The sequence below is a fragment of the Bacillus rossius genome, chromosome 3 (assembly GCF_032445375.1).
Source record: "Bacillus rossius redtenbacheri isolate Brsri chromosome 3, Brsri_v3, whole genome shotgun sequence".
NCBI lineage: Eukaryota > Metazoa > Arthropoda > Insecta > Phasmatodea > Bacillidae > Bacillus > Bacillus rossius.
Genome location: NC_086332.1, coordinates 76,803,568 through 76,826,686, shown reverse-complemented (window position 1 = coordinate 76,826,686; position 23,119 = coordinate 76,803,568).

The window sequence follows — 23,119 nt, the reverse complement described above, 5'->3', positions numbered from 1 at the left end:
ACTTTGTTCATTACATAATGTATCTTTGCGAGGTCCAAGTTCGGGGTGAATTACTAGATTAGTTACATCTAATTGCTTGTTAGTTTCTTTAGTTAACTTTGAGGCATCCAGTATCATGATCTCTATGGAGTGGATTTCAAGCCATAAATTAAAGTAAATCCTTTATTTTGAAAGCTATTTGAGTATTTATTAAATATATTTAAAAACATTTCTACAGTTTTTGCTCATAACGAACTAAAATTACATTGGCCATACAGACTTACCTACCAAATTTAATAAAAAGCCAATGAACGGTTCGAAATTTATCGTTGGACCAAATCACATACAAAAATAGTTACATACATAATACGTACATACTCTAGTTGCAACAGGGAACTCTCTTCGCTCGATTGATTACACGAGAGTGTCTTACATGTAGACATTTTAGGTCACGTTATATTCATAATAGGAATTGGTACTTTGCAAATTTAATTCCACAAATATATTATCCGCAAATGGCGCTCTATAAAAATGTTACATAATTTAATGTTTCAGGTGTAACATGTTAGCTCTCAGTATATAGCATTTGGTAGAAGTAATTTCGTGCATGGAGCGAAAAAGTGTAACCACAGTGCTGTCATCTGTGGATGATGGCAAGAACCCAAGTTCACAAAGACAAAGGAAAACTTTATAATATACACTGTTTAATGAATATGAACAACATGAGCAGCTCAAAAGCCGGGGATTAATATTTTTTCAAGTCATTTTAGCTTTTATCGGAGCCGTTTTATTATATAGTTTAAAATTACTTCCTGCAAATGGAAGAATTCACTAGTCGACGTAGCTTCTCCGACAGCTAATTCCAGCAGCGGATGCGGAAGTACGCGTGATTCGCGTCCAGAGATGTAGTTGAAAACACAATCTGCTTATATTTATCACTCATGGCATTATTTTAAAAAATTCTACGTTAAATTTTAGGTCAGAGTTTTGTATTATAAGAGTATTTACAACATGAGAACACATTAATTTACTCGTCATCGAGTTCAGATGTTACATATCTCTGGCGAGTACTGGGAAGCTCGCTCTCATTTTTGTTACATTAAAATAGTACGTAAATTTATTTCGGTGTCAAAATCCTCTACATATGTGGAACATGAAGTGTTCAGCCATTAGTAGAACGGATTGCTAACTTATATAAGTTTTGCAGGAAAAAATTAAATTTTTTTTTTCTAAAATCTTAGTTACTCAGTTCATTTTTAAAGTTTTCCTTTTAAAATTTCCGTTAAATACAAGGAGCTTAACTAGAAGCAGCCTAGACTAAGAAAAAATCTTGGCTTCCCACACATCCATTTACTGATTGTATCTGCTGTTGGACCAGGTAATAACACCTTGCAATGGCCACATGCAATGGCACGAATAATTTGTGAAATGGTGTTACGCCGTGTATCTTTTTCATAAAAGACCACCAAAACGTTAAGGGGGAAATATTTTCGACAAAAACTGTCTGATTTATTATTTTATTTTACGTAACAACATCCCTGTTACTTAACGCACGAATCGCTATTAGAGGGTTGCCTAATGTACAAATGTACATAAGTACATTTACATATGTGCTATGGCGTTCGAGCGTTTTACCGTAATTTCTAGCAGTAGATACATGCTAAAAATTAGAATAAATTTACGCACTTTTCAAAGAAAATAACTAAACATTGCACCGGATAACTGGATCTTCGTAATAACCGCGCTGGATAGCAACTTACCAGTTCTGTGTTCCGTTGTAAACATAATCAACAGGTAAACAGGTAAACAGGGTCAACAAGGGAAACAGGATAAACGATGATAAACAGTGTAAACAAGTTTAAAGCGGGTTCATAGGGAAACATGATTAAACAGGGCAAACAAGATTAAACAGGATTTATAGGGTGAATAAGGTAGAGTGGCGCGTGGGAAGAAAAGTGATTTTGGATGTAAACTTATCAAGTTTCTGAGGATTTAGTTAACTCTATAAGTTTATTTTTGTGAGTTCCTACTCAAAGCGTATACTGAGTGTACGCAGATTTACGAATATATCCGTAAATTTACGAAGAGTTCAGGACAAAATGTAGCCAGTGTTCGTCGTATATGTATTTATCATGAAATATGTTAAGAGTGCAATGCCACTAAATTTAACGAAGACCAACAGACTTCAAGCGGTACACTTTATAAAACATATTTCTACCTGCGATTTAGCTTCTTGGAACAGAAAGTGTTCACTCTAGCCTATTCATCCATCGAGATAGCAATGCTTACGTGTGCAAGTGTGAAGGCAACTATGTAGGTAGGTACATTCAGATTTAATACAATAAATAAAACCCTTCAAATTACGTTTTACTATTAAATTTTTTTCAAACCACTTCCCTGCAATGTAAGAAACATTCAAAGAAGGTGTTTATATGAATACTTGCACTAGATTGCTTGTGGAGAATGTTCGATAAGCAGGTTTTTTAAACCTGGAGACAACAGTTTCCAACGCCAAGCTCGACACAACCTGCCGCACGTAACATGTGTGGTGAGTGTTTAATCTTTCTTAAAGGCGGAAGATCTATTAAACCAGACTGGAAAAGAGTACAATGCCGTGACAGCTAATTACTAATCTTGCATGCGAAGGCTGCCGGCGCAGACGGGTGGGCAGCATTCCTGCCGTTGGAGGATAGTTCTCGTTTTTAAAAAAGTTCTTTTCCCGACCTGAACTGGATGGCGGCGCGAGGTTGTTGACAGGGAAGAAGGAAAGTAGGGGTAAAAAAAGGAAAGGGGGTAGTTATTCATAAGATGTGCTACAGTCGTCTGCTGATATATTGTCTAAACAAAACAATTTAAATTATGACAACTATAAAAATATCTTTTTTATGTTTATGGGCTTTTTTAAGACACTGAAGTCCAGTAGAAAAAATTCAGTTATATTTCGCTCGGTTCGTAGTGTTTCACTGAGCTATCTTAAAAAAATCTATATAGTTTACTTTATTGTTGTTAGAAAAAAAATATATGTTAATTAAGAGGCATATCCAAAAATATGTTGATAAATTAATAATTAAATTCATAACAGGCCTAAACATATTAAAACTAATTGAAACATTGACTAATATAATTTATAAAATTTTACTAAAGGTATAATTTAATAAATTTTATAATTTAGACTTACAATTTGTAAAAATCAAGCACTCTGCACCTTATATGATATGAGCATTATTTACTGATTTAATGAGATACTACAACATTTTTACGGAATTTTTGTGTATTGTAATTTAATACTGGTTTAATTTTCTGGATGTGTCATTGGATGTAATAATTTATTTAGATATAAGGTTAATGTTTATAGATTATTACAACCTTGTTACTTGATTTCGGTAGTTAGTTAATAAACACTTTATTTTAACTATCATTGGCGTTGAACATTTCTGTGCATTATTTAATTTTAGTCACTTTAATTTTCTGAGATCCACTGGTCTGAAGAAGCGAGATTTCTTAGAGAGAGAGAGAGAAAAAAAAATGGCTGTTTTTAATATTTTTTTTGGGGGGGGGGGGTGGATCTTAGGCAACCTGTCGGTTGCCATACATGAGCTGGAATTATACAGCCTATATGTGTACGTAATATGCTTAAATACATATAATTTTACAGTGGACATATTTACTGACCATTACCCGTGTCTTCTCTGACTGGCAATTATTTTTTTTCTAAACTTAACTAATGATAGCTAGTTTCCACAGCCAAGATTTTCACTTTCCGAGCGTATGCTACATGTGAATTTACCCTGCTTAGCCAGGGTGGGGAAATGTGACTTAAAGATAAATAAATTTCAGCAGCCCGCAGTATTTCATCGGGTGTAGAGCGCAGCAATGCTGCAAACCATGACGTGGATTTAACTTTAATGGTACTATAACCAAAGGGCTAGTGGTGGTAACCCCACAGTTTACGATCCCATTCGTTTCATTCAAAGATTTATATAAAGTAATTGTAAATAATATTCCTGAGTGAATGGCGAGACGAACTATGACTAAAAAATTAAGTTTGCAGACTCAGTCTCATCAGCAATATCTCATGTTTGTCATAAGTTTATAATTTCTGAGAAAAACTTTATACCATGAAAATTTAAATAGCTAATTTTTATTATTGCTGCACTATTTTGGTAAACATGCGTTTCCATATTTCTGACACAGCATGTGTATCAAGTGCATGTAGGTTAATCGACTGCATGTCGTATCGTAGCACTGTTCTTTCTCCACCATAGTGCTCAGTAGATAGAAAATTGGTTTAATGTTTAATGAGAAAAAATAATGTTGTTTAAAAAGAGGTTTAGTGAGCTAGCAAGCGTGGAATTAAATCCTTCATAAAATGAGAATTATAAATTTATAGAATTTGTGTAGTTAAATGACTCACTACTGATATATTTAGAAAGGAAGTCTCAGTTAACTATCGCTCAACTCTATAAATCAATTAATTCTACAGAACAAAAGCAACAAAAAAATTGGTTATAATTTTTTTCCTAAAATCATTCGTTCGTAAGATAAACAAATACTTTACATCCTATTAGATATGACATGGTAGTAGGTGATTCAAATATATTCAATTGATAAACACTGTTGTGTAAAATTCATGATTATATTAAACTACTTTTTCAAAGTACCTACTTAAGTTTTTTAAATTAAAAACTTTCATTTTTAAATTAAAACTAAAAAATGTAATTAAAACTAACTAAAGCCAAATATAGCAATCAAACTAGATGTGTTTAGAGCAATTTTTCCAAACTGTTAGGATCACGGTGAAATACAGTTTGGGGACATCGGTGGCGTCCCAAATATATTTTAATTTGTCTTACATACAGTGATTTTACATATTTTCGATATAGTTTTAAAATGATAAATACCTTATAGTCAAAAACACCAACATCGTCTTCTTCAATTTAAAATAAAGGTTATGTTAAATTTAATATGAAATACATATTTTTTGTAAGAGATTAAAATTTTAATTTATCAATATAATGTGGCACACCAACGTAGGCGCAATGGTTGTAAACACTGGTTCATAGGATGCAACGTTAGTTAGATTATTTTGAAAAGGTACTAGGGAAAAGATTGTTTGGTTTTAAAGACGGGAATATTGACGGGAAATAGATATTTTATTTCCGCGTGAACTGTAATATTCCAAAGCACTTAAGAAAAAGACTTCAAAATAATAATGTGACTTATTAATTTTTTAAAAACGTTTTGATTTAATTTTTTAACTAATGCGGTCCATTTAAATTGACCCAAATCCTACTTTTACCTGTTCATGTCCTTATTTCGTAGCCTCATTGACAATCCATGCGGGTTTACAACTGTCCATGTTTTTCAAAAACAAATAAATAAATATACCTATACTTATTTAAAACGTGTCTGAAATTGATTTTTAAGGAGTGATTTACTTTGATGGATGTAAGTCACGTGCATTTTAAGAGTCCGTTGACTTCAAATATCACTTCAATTTTGTTTTCATGTCACTTGCTTCGAATTACCTTAAAATTGTTTCTTAATTTATTTTAAAAAAAGCTATTTTCTGCATTGTACTTTTTGATTAAATACAAATACAAATCCATGGATTTTTATGTTTCGCTAATATTGGGCAAAAAAATATGCATAACATAAATTACCTACAGAAACATAAGTCCTACGCTACTGAAAAATTTCGTCTCACTTTTTATACTTCTTAAGGCGCATTTAGAAAAAAATTTGAAAGTGGTTTTTTACTTGCGTGCGGATCACGAAACGAAACTTTACAGGACAAAACAAGCTACATACAAATAAAAATTATATATATGCATTTAAAACTTATACTTTAGTGTTTGACACTGAATACGTGTCCATATCATTATAAACATTTTTTATTGTGAATATTAATGATATAAATTGTTTTTTGAACTTTTTCGAATATTTTTATATAAGTGCCGTTAGGTTATATTTCTTTAGGAGCGTTATCAAAAAAAATATGAGAATGAATTTTCACGATAAGCGGAGCATTCAACAAAAATTGACAGGATGAAAAAAAGGCTAAAACAAATGAAAATTATGTACGTGCTTTTAAATCATATAATTTTGTGATTGATATTGAATAGTGGTCCATATCATTAAAACATTTATTGTGAATATTAGGGATAGGAATTGTGTTTATAAACGTTTTCAAGTATAGTTATATAAATGAGGTTATGTTCCCCATCGTATAATTTATTTATGTTATAAATTATTACATTATTTAACATTATGATAACTAATCCGTTAGAATTAACATTCAGCATATTTATTGATATGTACTATTAATGAAAAAATATTTTTTTTTTCAATTAAATCATTTTCAATTTATTTAAATTTTATTTACTAATCTATTTATAATATAACTCCAGTCCTTTTATTATTTTATTGTTATTATTTATTTAGTATACGCAAAATTAAAGTTAGTTCTTGTTACGCCAAGTAAGTATAGGTAACTTCTAATGCATGTAAATAAGTACACGCACCAACTTTTTTTTAGCTAAGAGTTGCTTATAAGTATCCTCTTTACGTGTGTTACTCACCTGATAACCTTCGTCCCACAAGTATGCAACGTCTGTTGCTTTCGTTTTGTGGTGTTGGTGTCGTTCTCCAGTGGGCTATATGTAATTAGCTAGCCGTTCTGTCGTAACCGCAGGGCTGCCGTGGTGACTTGCTCACGGGGAGTTTTTTTTTCCCCCCTCGCTGGCTTGCGTGCCGAAAGGTACCGGAGACTCGGACGCACGCGTAGAATACGAACCTTCAACTCGTGCGTGTAACTTGTGACTTCCCCCCATCCTGCCTGGCCGCATGGCTACCATCCTTATAATTTACTCCCCGGGCCTGTTATTTCCTAAAAGGTAAGAAACACCAGCTCGCGGGGGTAATACATTCCTAGTCCAGTAAACACGACTCGAGTCGGCTGTTCGTGTCCAGGTGCAATGATTCCGGTCGCAGGCGGCCGGTCTTCGGGATGCGAGACGATGGCGGTGGCCCACAAATACACTCTTTTTGACAGCCGGGTCGGCGTCACCTCTGAGCGTAGAAACCTTGCTGGTTGCGGTAGGAAACTAAATACGACGCAACGACATTATAATTTATATTTACGATTGTTTTTTTTTTTTGTGAATAAAGAACGACGACCATGATATTCCGTACGATCCCCGAGACTTTTACAACAGTGATGAATACAACAACCTGCGATCTGGATTTTAGCGCTACATTTGAGTTTACGTTTTCAAATAAACACTTTGCTCTCTAATATAAAGTAACAAATTTTTAAAAATGTAAAAAATGAACTTTTTTTTTTTTACAAAAACCCTATGTTTTCTGGCGTGGACCCACAGTTTTATGCATCATGTCTTGAATATATGTGTAACAGTTGTCTTCATGTTGCATGCATGAAAGAACAAAATACGACAAGTTATATTTCCAGTGTTCAGTGTTCAAACCAATTTATCATTCAGACCCGCAGCGCGATGTGCCGCAGACTGTCTTCATAGCAACTGCGGGCCTCGTGGCTCAACTGTCACATCGGGGTATTGAACTGCGTTCCCGAAACGTATTACCGCCCGCCATCTCTATGTATAAAACATAGAAATGAAGGACTGATTGGGGATGCAATAAATAATTAAGGAAAATTTTACTGTGTGCTGGATTTAATAACTATGCGGGGTTGCTGTCGGGGCACGAACACACGCCACGCTGAGTGCAATCCGGAAAAAAATGCCTGGGAAACATTAGATGAACGGGATTCGATAACATGCGTTCGGATCTCTGTGGAAGCAGTTTCGGCTGTTCGGCCTGTCCGCGGCTCTTTATGCCGAATGTTTCAGTGTTTGAACGAGTACTTACTTCTTAGGGGATGAAACATTGGTCCTTATCAAATATTATACTTCAATATTTACATCGGCGATTTACGTTTTTAAGCTCGGGTCACAGTTTCGGGACCTGTTCAAATTCAAATCGTAAAATTTTAATTACCATGCATAAAACCAAAAAAAAAAAAAATGTGGATATCCTTCACAGTAACTGCATCTAGACCCTGGAACAGCCTCGACTAGGATGCTAGACACCAACGGTCTACCAAGATGTAAACAATTTGGCTCTCTAAATTAACGGTCACGTAACGAGAGTAATACTATATTAACGTGTGTGTGAGTGTGTGAGAGAATGACAATATGGCAATAATTGAAATTATGTTTAAAACTTTTTCTATTTAAAACTATATTTAATAAGTTTTATGTTAATATTGTATTATATTTTTTATATTTAATACAAATATTTATGTGGTTAATGTTGGTACTAAACTTGTACGTTAAAGTGGTTGATGATTAATTAGTAATTGCTGTAATTTTAAATTGTTAGTATGTAATTTCATGTTTGATTGCTAGATATTAATTGTTATACGTTGTTTATGTATCATGATTCATTGTAACAGAAGGTGTAGTTGACTCAAAAACGCCAAACAAAAATCGAATAAATAAATAAAATCAGCCTTAAGTCTTGATACGCTCGGCCAGAGATAATCCAACATAACGTTAATTTTCAAATGCTTAGGGTTTCATAGATGTTAGTAGGAAAATACAAGTTTCAAATGGTACTTTCTGTCTCATTCAAAAATACTATATATGCAACGGTGACCAGACTTCCAGATATTCTTTACCTATGTAGTCTGTCATGTAACGTGTCTCAGTATTGTAAAGTTCTCGTAGGTACATAGTACCAGTAGCATCTCTTTCCCAACTGTCACACACCCAACTGTTGTTTGATATCTATTTACGAACACAAACCACCACATGAAGTTAATTGCAAACACTGTTGACGGAAGCACATCGGCAGAAGGATGCGTCTACCGCTGGTGTTACTTTTGAGGACATTCATATTACAAGTTACGTGGCACAGACAATATCCCGAGCGTATTTCGCTGTACATAAATGCACGTTAAGGTCTCCGCCTACCCATCCACACATACGATGTGCAGATCTTCATGAAAAAAACAATCGCGATTTGAAAACTATTCAAGATATTCGAGTGGGGTCTGTTTACGAAAAGCATTTAGGAATTGGCCAATAAATAATTTTTTTTTCCGGATTAAGGTTTTAAGCTGTATTTTTAGAAGAGTTAAAATCCAAAAGGCTTGTTTTTAGAGTGATTTTTAGGCATAAAACAAATGCTACAGATTCTTGAAAGCACTTAAAGGACTTGCATTACACCTTTTTCTTCATTTCTCCGCCATGTAATGTTACAGTCACCGCTCAAATTTCATAGTTCCCCTATGCACGACGAGAAACTGCGTGCAAGTTCAGAGCCGTGCGCTTAGAGGTGATACCGCGCGAGGAATACCAGCGAGCGTCGCGCTTATCACCCCGCCTCACTAACACAACAAATACTCCCCTGGTTGCTACTTGCTCGTTGAAAAGGGGCGCGGTGGTTTGAATGGCAACATCACTTACTTCCCACCAAGGCGTTCTGGTTCGAGTGCTACTTCCCGCAGGCGGGAAACGTGGCGGACGTTGCCGAGAACTGGGGGTTCGCACGGGATGCACCCGTTTCCTCCACCAATAATTTTGATGAATGCTCCATCAGCCTTACTAGCCTCTCAACAACCTTCCGTCGTCACTGATGAACTCGATGCCACCTAGACGTTTAGGGGGATGACACCCCGCTATATTGGAATTTTTATAACTCTTTGCTATAATTATAATTTTGAACTATTTATTCTAACTTTTTGACATCATATCTCCCAGGCCTTCCATATTTTGTTGCAACCACATATTTACTAACAGGCTCTAGTCTGTAAGCGCCGCAAGGAAGTAACTTATTGTTTCACGCGGGCCACTACAGCCATCATCATTGGCGTAGGACCTGGAGAGGGGGCAAGGGGGGTCCGGGCTCCCTAGAAATAAGAACCCCCTCGCTGGTAGGGGCCTGCTTGCGCTTGCAAAATCGTGTCTGTGAAACTGGGTTGATAAACGTAAACGTCAAAACTTTCTATATATTAAAGTTTTCAGATTATTTCATGCATTAAGGCCAAAATATGAGCACTATTAAACATATAAGCACCCATCCAGAGATGACTTGTGTCGATTAAAACCCACGCGAAAAACTCTCGGGCCGTGCGGCGCCTCATGTGAATCATACAGACGTACGCCCCTATCACGATAACCACATCAGTACATAGATGTTGATTTCAACAAGTAGCCAAAGCTAAGTCCTGTGCCATGTCAAACCGAATAATTTATCACAGAATATTTTTTGCAAGCGGTATCAAAATATTTGATATTGCAAGATGGCGAGGCCTAATCCCCTTTGACTTCAATTCATTCCATTCTCTTCCCTCGTCAGATAGACTTACATGGGCTAATGGTTATAAAAACTGTTAACAAGCAGCTTAAACGACATTATTAGACGTTCGTGTTGAAGAAACGTCAAGTTTTTGAAGTTCGTCGTTCAGCAGTAGCACATGCATGGTAAAACTTAAGCACATATTCTTCCTAAATTTAATTCATTATTACGTAACAAAAATGCTATGTCTACATATGAATGTTACAAAGACACCGTGTATATTGAAAAACTTTTCGCCTATATTTTGAGATGTACATTTTGAACTTCCCGCGCTAATAGCTCAGTAGTGCCGCTTCGTACGACAGCGCCACTTGCATCGTCCGGCAGTGTCGGGAAACCAACATTCAGTCGGTGACTGTTATCGCGCCGCCGCGTCGTCTTGGTGAAGTCATTACACGGCAGACACTGACAGGCTGTGCAGTAAACAGTTCCAAACAAGACCTTCAATTTTTTTTTCGTCTGCATACCTGTGCAACGCTAGAGAGAGTTCTAGCTGCTAATGCAGTGAGCAGTTGGTTACGTCACCTTGTGATATGTGTTGAAAATGACACACGCGCTCTGTCTATGAGTTTTCCATGCGTGACGTCATGTCTGAACGATTGACTGAAGAAGCTGCGCAGTTCTGTTTGGTATTCGGCCTGAGTCCCCGGACCTCATTTCCGTCCGGTCGACTGACACCTCGTTCAGGTGACCGCTCGTCCCTGTCAGCTTTGAATATATATACTGTATAGAAGTCGCCAGCCCAGGTTAAAACTTCTAATACGGTTTTGAGGTAGTTGGTTAATTCACCGCCGCAATCGCCACCATCTCTAGGGCATCGACTTGTGGTGGTCCCTAGCGGACAAGTGTCGAACTCTTCAAACACCCCTTCCCCTTCCTGTGGAACGACGTTGAGCTGCAGTGAATGATGGGTGGGGGGTGCGGGGAATGACAGCGGGCGACAGTGCTGCGCTCTAACGTGTAAATAACAACTAAGACGATACAGGGCGTTACGGCAGCGCACTGCAGCGGTGAAGTTCCCAAGCTGCTCATCATACACTTCTGAAAAACGTAGAGTAAATCCTATCCACTCGCGACTTCTATACAGTATATATATTCAAAGCTGTCAGTCAGGGGCGCGAGTCTGCAGGATTCCCAAAGAAGGCCCGCACAAGTGCGCAGGAGGAGCCCGCACGGCCATGTGGGGCAGGGGCGTAGGAACCGGGGGGGACAGGGGGGACGTATCCCCAAGAACTTTTTGGGTGGAGGAGACTGTCCCCCCCAACTTTCTAGACCGTGATATTTTTATTTTATAATATTATTCTGCCCAACTTTATTTGCAATTTCTTCACTCTCAAATTTTATCTTAAGGAAACAATATTAATTTTAACATCGATGTATCCAATGGTTAGATACAAAAACTGCTTAAAAGGCGCTATTTTGCACTTTTAAAATCAAAATTTTTCGGTGGAGGACCCCCGGACCCCCCGTCTTAGCAAGAGGGGAATGGGTTTACATGACATCAAAATCATTATTTGTCCCCCCCAACTTTATGAACACAGCTACGCCAATAATGTGGGGTTAACTTTCATCTCTGGATTCAGTGCTCGTGTGTTGTACACTGCCCATATTGTGGCCTATATGCACGCAATGAGCAGAAAACTTAAAAATATACAGAAAGTTTTCCATAGAACATAAACTTGATGTTCACGTTCATCAAACCCGTTTGACAGATACCATTTTGCAAGCGTAAAAGGGTCCTTTTAGTGAGGGGTGTCTTAATTTCTTGGCGAGGGGAAGGGGCTGCCCCCTCCCCACGGGATCAACGCCCACGCTGTTAGTTGTATTTTTTGTTCTGTCCTCACTTTCCTCCAGGCCACTTTACCTAGTGCCCCACCTCTCTAACTCTTCTACTTCCAAGAGCGCTCCCCAGGGAAAGTGCTTCGGTGATTTAGTGTCGCTCAATAGCTACGAAGTGCAATAAATATGGGTCGTTTCAATGTTAACGTGTGTTATTTCCTAATAGCTTATTTTGATAATCATTTCCACTGATTTCTTACTTCCTGTGATAACCAGATTCAGACTGCGTGTGACGAACATTCCATGTTGTGCCTCTATTTTTACTTGCTCATTTTAATTTCAGATTTTTTCTTACCATTGTACATAATTTTTCATTTCAGTAAGCAGGGTTTCGGGTACTAATTTTTCCTAAGTTTTACAGATTCCGAATAATGGACATACGGTGATGGTCAACGACTAAACTACAAACAAAACAATCCATTACAATAGAAAAAAAAACTGTAAGATTTGGCACTCTGTACTGTGTGCTATGATGTGTATTATGTCTCGCAGTTTTTACCCCATGTAACCAACATTGTACCAATGATAAAATAGATCTTAAAATCAAACGAAAACTTTCAGTTGCACGTAAGATTACACGATGGCCGTATAGAAAAATGGAGAGCCTCCTTTTAATTTATTGAAACGTACAAAGACTTTCCTGAGCCGTCGGATCTAGAGAGTACTCACTGCAACATTAGGTTCAAAAAGTACATCCCTAACGGATGTACTCGTGAAAACGTTAACATTTACTAAACCGCATGCCAAAAATGAAGCGGTAACAAAAAAAATAAGTAAACATTTTCCCGGAGATGTGTCACAACTTTAGGAAAAAGTACTGAGCTGTGACTACATGACCGTTTATTCTTACGATCAGGATTCAGGTAATCTGACAGACAAACTGTGCCCTTTATGTGTAGACACCGCCGTAACTTGCGTGGCTTCTCTTATTTTATTAATTTGCTGTACCGAATTTCCTTCCAACATTTTTTTTTTTTTTCCCGTTGACGATAAGGCCGGTGACACACTGTGTGGTTGTATCGGAATGGCAGCCTGTTTCTACACGGCGATTTCTTCTAGATCAATTTTATTACTTGTTAGATGTTGATGAATTCATTCGAGGGACCTAGATTGAGCACTGTTAGGAAAGCGGTCGAGAGGATAAACGCCGCAGAGACGCACAGGGCGACACCCGCCCGGCCAGTCAGACCCCGCCTGCCAACAACATCTCACGGGCCGGCCACGTTGCGACCGGGAGGTTGGGCAACGGGCGCGGAGTAGCACGGCGAGGCCTGCCGTCGCCGCCGCGGGCCACTGGACGGACAGAGCGCAGGACGTCTGTCCAGCGGGCAGATAGCGATCGAGCCCCAGCGCTGCTGGACCCGACGGCCGAGGACATTCAGCCGGGGCAGCGGAGCGGGAAAGCGACACGGCGATGGAGACACGCGCGGGGCAAGGAGGGTGATGGGGATTAAGTCTCCGACTCACACTCCACTTTTGATTTTCTTGTCATTACTATTAGATAAAGGTTCACACGTTACCTATTTTGGATTTGTTCATCGGTCACAACAGATATTCACTAGTTGCAATTTAGGAGGTTTTGCCCCTCCATATTTTATTTCATTTTTGCTAGAATTCTAGTTGTGAGCTATTTAACCCAATTTTATTGCATTTTAAAGCATAAATAATATCACCCGACCATCCAGGCCTTGTTGCATGTACTAACATGCTCCAGTCTGTACGTGCCGCGAAGAAATAAGTTAGTATTTCATGCGGGCGACTACAACTATCATGACAATCACAACAGTTCACAAGTGTGTTAACTTCAAATATCCAAAGCTACAAGCAGCAAGAAAGTATTACTGAAGGCGGTATCAAAATGTTTCAAATTGCATGATGGACGGACGAATCCCTTTTAAATGGGCGTAGAAGTTACGCAAGTTTTCTAAATTGCTATCACTCACACGAATTGTCACACACGTTATAATACACTTGCTGAACATCGGTTAAAATTATTTGCGATTACACCAACAGATTAATGCAGATATCGTGTTAAATCTTACACAGGCCATAAAACTAAACTTGTCAGAATGTGGTGTGAGATGGAGCCTGGAAGGGTGGACGTTAATCTTGGCCATCTTGAACCGCCTGCCAGCTGGAGCATGACAGCTTCGATGGTGGCGTAATGAGCCAGGACTTCCCGGGCCTTTGGCCGAGGCACAGTGCCAAACAACCTCACCCGCCCGGGCACACTGGCCGAGGCCAAGGCACAGAGGCAAATACAATTCCCCTCAGCGGACACTCAGGCCACCGCAGTGGCACTGGGGCAAACACCCTCCCCGCCAGGACATTCTGGCTGAGGCGATGCCACGGGTGTAAACACCCTCTCCGCCAGGGCATTCTGGCTGAGGCGATGCCACGGGTGTAATCACCCTCCCCGCCAGGACATTCTGGCTGAGGCGATGCCACGGGTGTAAACACCCTCTCCGCCAGGGCATTCTGGCTGAGGCGATGCCACGGGTGTAATCACCCTCCCCGCCAGGGCATTCTGGCTGAGGCGATGCCACGGGTGTAAACACCCTCCCCGCCAGGGTATTCTGGCTGAGGCGATGCCACGGGTGTAAACACCCTCCCCGCCAGGGTATTCTGGCTGAGGCGATGCCACGGGTGTAAACACCCTCCCCGCCAGGGTATTCTGGCTGAGGCGATGCCACGGGTGTAAACACCCTCCCCGCCAGGACATTCTGGCTGAGGCGATGCCACGGGTGTAAACACCCTCCCCGCCAGGACATTCTGGCTGAGGCGATGCCACGGGTGTAAACACCCTCTCCGCCAGGGCATTCTGGCTGAGGCGATGCCACGGGTGTAAACACCCTCCCCGCCAGGGTATTCTGGCTGAGGCGATGCCACGGGTGTAAACACCCTCCCCGCCAGGGTATTCTGGCTGAGGCGATGCCACGGGTGTAAACACCCTCCCCGCCAGGGCATTCTGGCTGAGGCGATGCCACGGGTGTAAACACCCTCCCCGCCAGGGCATTCTGGCTGAGGCGATGCCACGGGTGTAAACACCCTCCCCGCCAGGGCATTCTGGCTGAGGCGATGCCACGGGTGTAAACACCCTCCCCGCCAGGGCATTCTGGCTGAGGCGATGCCACGGGTGTAAACACCCTCCCCGCCAGGGCATTCTGGCTGAGGCGATGCCACGGGTGTAATCACCCTCCCCGCCAGGGCATTCTGGCTGAGGCGATGCCACGGGTGTAAACACCCTCCCCGCCAGGGCATTCTGGCTGAGGCGATGCCACGGGTGTAAACACCCTCCCCGCCAGGGCATTCTGGCTGAGGCGATGCCACGGGTGTAAACACCCTCCCCGCCAGGGCATTCTGGCTGAGGCGATGCCACGGGTGTAAACACCCTCCCCGCCAGGGCATTCTGGCTGAGGCGATGCCACGGGTGTAAACACCCTCCCCGCCAGGGCATTCTGGCTGAGGCGATGCCACGGGTGTAAACACCCTCCCCGCCAGGGCATTCTGGCTGAGGCGATGCCACGGGTGTAATCACCCTCCCCGCCAGGGCATTCTGGCTGAGGCGATGCCACGGGTGTAAACACCCTCCCCGCCAGGGCATTCTGGCTGAGGCGATGCCACGGGTGTAAACACCCTCCCCGCCAGGGCATTCTGGCTGAGGCGATGCCACGGGTGTAATCACCCTCCCCGCCAGGGTATTCTGGCTGAGGCGATGCCACGGGTGTAAACACCCTCCCCGCCAGGGTATTCTGGCTGAGGTGATGCCACGGGTGTAAACACCCTCCCTGCCAGGGCATTCTGGCTGAGGCGATGCCACGGGTGTAAACACCCTCCCCGCCAGGGCATTCTGGCTGAGGCGATGCCACGGGTGTAAACACCCTCCCCGCCAGGGCATTCTGGCTGAGGCGATGCCACGGGTGTAATCACCCTCCCCGCCAGGGCATTCTGGCTGAGGCGATGCCACGGGTGTAAACACCCTCCCCGCCAGGGCATTCTGGCTGAGGCGATGCCACGGGTGTAATCACCCTCCCCGCCAGGGTATTCTGGCTGAGGCGATGCCACGGGTGTAAACACCCTCCCCGCCAGGGTATTCTGGCTGAGGTGATGCCACGGGTGTAAACACCCTCCCTGCCAGGGCATTCTGGCTGAGGCGATGCCACGGGTGTAAACACCCTCCCCGCCAGGGCATTCTGGCTGAGGCGATGCCACGGGTGTAAACACCCTCCCCGCCAGGGCATTCTGGCTGAGGCGATGCCACGGGTGTAAACACCCTCCCCGCCAGGGCATTCTGGCCGCAGGCACCGGCTCTCGCAACCTTCCTTGCGACATAACTTTGTTTTCGGTTTAGTTTCGCAGTTGGGATGGCAAGTGCGACGCACGCGGGTGTTTCTAGAGCGGTATAGCCTCTAGCGCTAGCGTCGCAAGTTTTCTCGACATGCATAGGACAATTATGAGTAGTTTTAATCGGTAACCATGACAATACATGGTTGAGGTAATGTGTAATGTAAGTTCCTTGAGTTCTTTTAAGAATCTGTACCAGGAGTTTTATGTCGAAAAATTATTCCAAAAAATTACTATTTTAAAACACAATACGAGAGAAAGAATTAGCCATACGCTCTCAGCGCATTCTTATATGCTTTTCGTAAACAGACCCCGCTTGTATATCTTGAGAAGTCTTAAAATCACGTGTTTTTTTTTTCTGAAGCTCTGCATACTGTATGTGCGCGCGGGTATGCGGGGCTCTTAAGTCAGTTATCTTTTCGTACACTCCCAAAGTTCCACGGGACGTGTCGCTGTAGGTTTCTAAACCGGAGCTTCCACTCACATACCTGTGGATTATGGCTCTGCACTGCGCCGAGGGTGGCGACTAGACTCTGAGACCGCCTGAGCAGTGGTAGTGTGCCGGTGCGCAGAAGTGGTAACTAGCACATTCCCTCCCTTCCCCTGGGGTGGGGGGTGTTTACGAGCTGCAACCACGGTCCCTCTTAACACTGATGCTATAGTACGTCCACTGTTAGTTCCCTAACATCTTGCAAATGTCGGCAGAACACCAGGCCAATGCGCAAGAGCACAACGTCCTGTCCTGAAACCAGCACATAAAACACCGCGTTTGTAGCACACAACCTCCTACCGAAAAAACGAATAATGTAAGTAACATGGGATTGGCGCAAGTTCTATTTTTTCTCTCTGATTTGTGGAATGAAGCTCTCTCCAATAGTAACCTATGTTTAATTTAGTATTTAATACAGCGATATCAGCTGAAACAGCATTGGCCCGACGCGATGTTGTCAGGATGAATCATTGCTTTACATCTTCTCGTGAGCGACTATAGATAGTGGGGCGGAGTGAACTCTGAGATACTTTTGTATTGCGAGTCTTAAGCAGTAGTACCTTTAATGCTGCAGTCTAGATAGACTGTCTGAGTCACCGAACGAAATGGCGAATTAATGGCAACCACGCGTCATCAAAAACAAACTGTTCGGCATTTTTGAGATTGGTTCCAAGAGAGGGATTCTAAACAAAACCGAACCCCATACCGTCAACGTTGGCTACAGCAGCGAGTTGGCAATACAGCAAAATATTCTTCTAAAATATTTATATAGTACAAAAAAACATATAATAATAAATATTAGTTATTTTTATTATTTCTAACAAAGAATGTAGTGATTTATTTTCTTCTTTCACTTCCTCTATTGGTTAAAAAGCAGTATAATACAAACGCACTTCTCTTCATAGTAAAAGTAGTAATGGGGTGCTAACGCCCAAGGAAACTAATTTGGTGGAAAGCTGTTCCGGGAGGTGGCCATTACTACATAGATACATCGTTAAGCCTTCTTTTGTACAGCTGGTGGCATGCTCCGTGTTTGCGGGGTGTTTGCATCGTTATCAAGGGCTGTATTTTACGGAAGCGGCTAGGTAAAACGAAGGAGATTCTAATTCATGGTTATTAAATATATACGTGAGGCATGCTCGTTCACCATTTATGCAATGTTATGGGTGTTTCAAAATTGTGACGGCTCAGCATACCCCCTCCTGACGACAACCACAAGGACTGTGCAGAAGCCAGAGAAGGTCTAACGTGGCAGCCTACCTTGGACGCTAGGGTAGAGGGAGGCGTCGGATGCACCAACAAAATTTTCCTAGACCAAAAATGTGTGAAATTAAGAGAAAAATAGAAAAAAAATGTGAGCGAGTCGTTCAGTACTCGCCAGTGATGTGTAAACATCTAAACTCGGTAACGAGTAGATTCATGTTTTCTCATGTTGCAAATACACTTGTAATTAAGAAACTCGGACCCGAAATTTAACGTAATATTATTTTTAAATAATGCCAAGCGTAATAAATAAACGCAAATTGTGTTTTCTTGACGTGAATCACATGTAGTTTCTGACACCAAATTTATTATATAATTATTTAAAATAAGATAATATTCTGAATAATTTTAAAGCTCTTATTATAACACAAGTTTATTTTTGTAAATTTATTTTGTAAAAAATTTTGAAATCAGTTTGTAAAATCTTCCTACAAACAAACATGAACCTTACTGAGCTGATTATACTTTAAACATTATAAATTTCATTACTTAATTATTTTATTAAAAATGGCATCGAATATATATAGGCTAATTTTTCTTGTGTCTTTACAGCATAACGAACGCTGTGCCAACTCTACGTTTCAATGCTAATTAAGGATTGACATGATTCTAATGCGTATATTTTAAGTTGTAAGTATTTATTTTTGCGACTTTAAATTATAACAAAAAGTAATAAAGGATAGTTCACTATTATAAAGTTTCATTCACGGTGTAAATTCTGCGATTTTCACGAATGACGCGGGTCCGCCAATTTTTCGAAGTTTCTGTTCTATCCTCCACAGTTTACAGCACCGTGGTTAAACATTTCTGTTCATTCTACTTCAGTTCCATTCACGAAATTACTCCTACCTAAATTGCCGTTTACCGACAACTAGGATACAATCAAAAATAAATTTTACTGTATCTATTAATAATTTTATTGTACTCAAACTATTATGTTTTCAATGCAGATCTTTCTTACTCAGTTTTTAGTGAGTTGGCGTAAAGGTCGTGAAGAAGAACTAATTCCGGAGAGGGGGTGAGTGGGAGGAGTTAACTTCTTGAAGGGAGGGAGAGGGACAGACGCAGTGTACAGCAGAATTGTGATGAAAAGGGGGGGGGGGGGGGAGACTTAATCACTGTTACTGCACCGGTTGAAGGAAAGCCCTGGTCCATCCCTGTGCAGAACCATCACGTGACACTCGTGTTACTCCACGTGCCAGCCAGCTACGATGTGAAAGCGCGCAAAGGTATATGCCCAGTTCCAAACCATTTTTTTTTTTACGTTTAATATTGTTAAACTTGTAGACTTTCTGAGAAAAATTATATATATCAGTTTACATATTTAGCCGGCAAAGTTGAATTTTTAACATAACTGTGCAGTAGCCTATGTACAGGGAGAACCCATCGGAATAAATAACTGAAAATATTTGGATTTAAAGACAATTCCGGTGACTGCTGCGTGGTATGGTTTTAAATTATTTCAGAAAAAATATATATTTAATTTTAAGTACACCTTTAAAGTCGTTAATATAATTATTACTTAAAAAAGTCACGTAATTTTTTTAAAGAAACTATACCGTATCACATAGCCACCAGTAAAATTGATTTTAAACCTAAAGAGTTCCAGGTTTTAATTCCATTTCATTCTCCATATCCATACTGCACAAAAATTATAAAAATGCAACTTTGCCAGCTAATTATGAACAAAGTATGCGATATATATGTGTGTGTATATATATATATATATATATATATATATATATATATAATTTTGTAAAAGTTGAGCGACTCAAAAAAATAGTCGCCAAGTTTAACAGTGTGGATCGTAAATATAAAGTACGTAATATCCGGGAACGGGACACGCCCCCTCACGGCGCGACTCCCAGAAAGCGGCGAGAAGAGCGCTGCGCGGTCCCTAGCGAGCGGCGAGGGAGACGAAAGTGAAGCCTGCCCGGCGCGTAATGAGCTGCGCACATCGCCCGCGGTGAACCACGTCTGTTCACACGCGCCGAGCCCCGCCCTCCGAGACACTTCCCCAGGTTAGAGAAAACACTCGTGCACTTACTTGGTGCGATAAAATGATAACTTTCATTTTGCATACAAATAATTAGTAGAAATATAAAAACTAAAAAGCTTTACACACGGGTTGGTAAAGTATAAAATAAATTAAATTTAAAAAAAAAATTAAATGAAACTCAGTATTCAATAGTTATACAAACACGTGTATGAAATTATTTATTTCATCAAAATAATCAAGATTAATTTTAATTAATAATGAAACTCAATAAATATTATTTTTGTTTGGTATAATTTATTAAATTCAATTATTTATTTAATAATTACGTAATAATGTATAATTCAAATAAATTATACATACGATGACATAACCACACTAAAATAAACACACTTGAAAACCATAAAAATTTTTATAACTAATATTCACAATATACAAATGATTCTAATGATACGGAACAGTATTCAATATCAATCACTAACGTATAAGATTTAAAAGCACATAATATTTATTTGTATGTAGATTTTTCATTATGTTAAAATATCGTTGTATTGTACGCGTGCATCGTAAAATCCACTATAATGAATTATTTTAACAACGCGCCTTAAGAAGTATAACTTCAGTAACGTCAACAAAAATAAATTTAAAAACAGGGTTCCTGGTCGCTACGCGCGTTTGAAGTGAAATTTCACATATATAAGATGTTTATGCGATTTTTGGGGTACTTACTCTAATATTTGGAACACACGGAATTATGCGTTAAAAATAAACCTTTATTTACTAGTGTTTGTCCATGTCTTCAATGGAATCTAATTATGCATTATTGGGTTTATGATAGCCAAAATATGATACATAAACCTATTGGAAATATCTAAACAAATGGCTCCAATTCTAATGCTAACATTGAAACCAGCCCCAGTGTTTAAAGCTTAGAGATGTAAATTAAGAGTTACGAAAGTATGCAAAAGTATGAAAATTATCAAAAGTTTACAAAAATATTGGAAATTATACGAAATTATGCGTTACTGCAGCCATATGTAGCACGTAGTAAAGATGTTTCAATTAAAAACGTTTAAAAAAAAACCGCGCCATGGAGCAAAATTCTTTGCATGCGTTACAGACGTTGCATACGTTATGTGAATCTGTTATTACTCTACATTGAAAAAAAAAAATTCATTTGAAAAACTTCTTTACAGCTGGTGTGGTGAGTCGAGCAATGACGTCATCAGAAAGTAATGGAAAAGTAACGCGAGGAAAAAATCTAAATGGGTAACGCTTAGAGCATTACGGAAAGTGTTGAGGGAGTGGTGTAACTGCATTGCTATTAAGTCCCATGTTTGTTCCATTTACACTTTTTATGGTGTCACCGAGCAACTGGAAGAAGCGAGGCTTTGTAGCGGCGAATGCCTCAATTGCACGTTACTTACGTAATTGTGAAGAATCTTTGCACTACTGAAATTGATGATTTAATAATATATAAATTTTAAAACACATAATGTGTAATTGTACCAACACTAACACTAATAAAGACCTTAGAGTCATGAAATTAATGTACCATATTTTAGCTATCAAGTTACTTGCCGAAAACACAGATAGCAGCAGCAACGTTGCCTGCAGCGCCGTTGGTAAGCTGACATAGAACTACAACCACGCACCCACGAGGTTTTTATTTATTGCAAACTAAAGCCTGTATCACACGATAGAAGGTTTCACACAGGCTCCACTAGAAGCTTCCAGCGAAACTACTAGCCAAGCCTCCATGGCAGCAGGTATGGGTGTTTCCATGGAAGAAATTATCACACGTACAATTGCAACTGTTGTAGGCCTAGCTTGTGCGAATGGTTTTGCTATGATAGTTAATACATTTATTGTATTTTATAAGCATGGAGGTTTCTCATAATTACCGCAAAATGCTGACCACATGTTCACCGCGTTTCAAATCAATGATCAAGAGAACTCCATACCCTCAAAAAATAAATTACCGTTTTTAACACTAAGGGCACATAGCCACATCATTCCGATTGGATAAAATTTCTACTTTCTGCGAAACTTTCCGCAGTAATTCGAACAGGACCGATTAAAAAAAAAAACTTCCATGAAAACGACCAGCGCTCTGGTAATTCCTCCACAGAACCGTCCATGTCTGCTGCCATTGAAGACCTGCCCAGCAAGGCCGTAGCCAGGATTTTGCGAAGGAGGGGGTCCAATTAATTTGTATGTCGCCTGGCTCTTTATAATAACATTTTAAAATTTAGAGTATCACATTAAGATTAATTGATAATTAATGAGATAAAAATTACTTAAATAAACAAATAACTCTTTAATTTGATTAAATATTTTTAATGTTTAAATATATTGTTCTTCATTCTTGTATCAAGTACAGACAAGTAATAAATACATAAGAACACATTAAGGTCCTTAAAAACATTAATCACACATGCAAGTTGTATTAAAAACAAATATTTACAGTAACAGCCTTCTATTTCCTTTACGTGCCATAACATTTAACACATCATCTGCTTTAAATGGTACAGGATAATGTATAGACATCAATGATAAGCCAGTTAATCTCTCTTTTGACATCTTATTCCTTAAGTAAGTTTTAATTCTTTTTAGTGATGAAAATGATCTCTCTGCTTCGCAGGTAGAGACCGGCAAAGATGCCAAAACACACAGTAAATAATGAATAGTTGGATAAAAGTTTTTGTCGCATGCATCTAAAATTGACATAATCTGAGATGGTGAGAGATCTCTCTCACTTGAACTCCATTTTTTACACCACAGAATATACTCTGCTTCAAATGCACTTTGTGAAATTCTGTGTT